Below are 1,652 nucleotides of genomic sequence, written 5' to 3'. Positions count from 1 at the left end.
TACAGTTATTTTACCAATAAAAGAATTTTATTTCCAAAGTTCATGTTGGAGGGAAAATTCAAGTTTAAACTGGCATAGCCTTGTCCACGCTCCATTTTGTTTCGACATTCTTGGGACATCTATTGAAAAAATTCAATAGACAAAAAAACAATAGCTGCAAATTACACACACTTTTACAGAAAACGACGTTTTCTCAGTATTCTAGCGACATCTTGTTTAATAAAATTCAATGAACAATAGCTTTAAGCGGGAAATTCAAATAAATACAGGCTCCACCCCCATTTTAGGACAATTCCAGAGGGTCTTCAACAAGAGCTTCTGGTATTGTTGACAAAAGGGGCATGGTCTAACCTCTTCAGATGAAGAATGACCTAGAAAGACCTTCTAAACATCCAAAATTGGTAAGATGTTGATGGATGGACCATGGCCTAGATATTGGGAGCCGGGACCCATATATAGAACCCCTCCTACTTTACTACTCAGCGCAACCGGTTCCTGTTGGTAGTGTCAGACTTATTTTCAAGGTGGGTAGAAGTCATCCCAATGGAGCACACAACCACACCACGGACCATTCGCCATTTAGAACAAAACGTCTTTCCTCGTATCGGCTACACCAAAACCATAATTACCGATAACGACCCACAATTCACGGGACACCGCTGGACCAATTTCTGTCGGCGATAGTTGGCAGAACACCCCGATCTACCATCCCCGAGCCAATCCCGTCGAGTGGAGAAAGCAGGAAACCAAGAAGAAGATACGGATCCTGGGATGCCCGGCTCAATTGTGCCTTGTTCGCTTTTAGGCGAAGGCCTAACGCCGCGACGGGACAGTCACCAGTCACACTACTGTTCGGGTACAGCGTACCCTACCCTGGAAATTGGATAACACCAGTCCCCAGCGACAAGAAGACCACGAACAATTCAGGACCGCCGCCAGGGAACATGAGAGAACGCGTACGTGGAACGCCACAGACAGCCCCAACGTGAAAAACCAAAATCGTATGAACAAGGGAAAGTCGGTGCTCTTCCGAGTATTCCCCAAAACTGGTCAACCGTTCGTGTCTAAATGGACAGGACCACGCCAAATACTCGAGCGGATCAAACATACTAAGTACATCGACGACTTTGACACCGGTCCACAAAAGATCTACATCGACGACTTGCGTCCGGCACCTCCAACCCGTCCGCCAGATGCGCAGCAACATCCTCGAAGGAATGCGAAGGGATGTGAAACTCATGCGAATGATACCGTATAGGCGGGGATAGACTGTTTCTCCGCTCAAGGTCACCGCTCGTCGGCCTGTTTGCCATTATCGGAACGCACGAACTGCCGAGAGAACAAACACCTACCGCTCTCGCCAACCACGAAATAGGTATGTCTTTGTCTTGTTATTTCTATTGCACCAATGTCCTTATTTTCTTATGGTTCACTAATTTTACTCATTTATTTATATAATTGATATCAATAACGATGAAGGTGATGATGATTCTGACAAATATGATGAATATATTCTTAAAACGAGAAAAAAGTTCTGAAGAATAAAAACTATTGAAGAAAATAGACATGTGTTTATTAATATATTTATATTTTAGCTTGGACTACAGTAGAAATACGTCTACTTGAAGAACATTTTAAGAATTTCATTGTCA

The sequence above is a fragment of the Agrilus planipennis genome, unplaced genomic scaffold, assembly GCF_000699045.2.
Source record: "Agrilus planipennis isolate EAB-ADULT unplaced genomic scaffold, Apla_2.0 scaffold349, whole genome shotgun sequence".
In the NCBI taxonomy this organism is placed as follows: Eukaryota; Metazoa; Arthropoda; class Insecta; order Coleoptera; family Buprestidae; genus Agrilus; species Agrilus planipennis.
The sequence above is the reverse complement of the archived record's forward strand: the minus strand, read 5'-3'. Positions refer to the sequence as shown.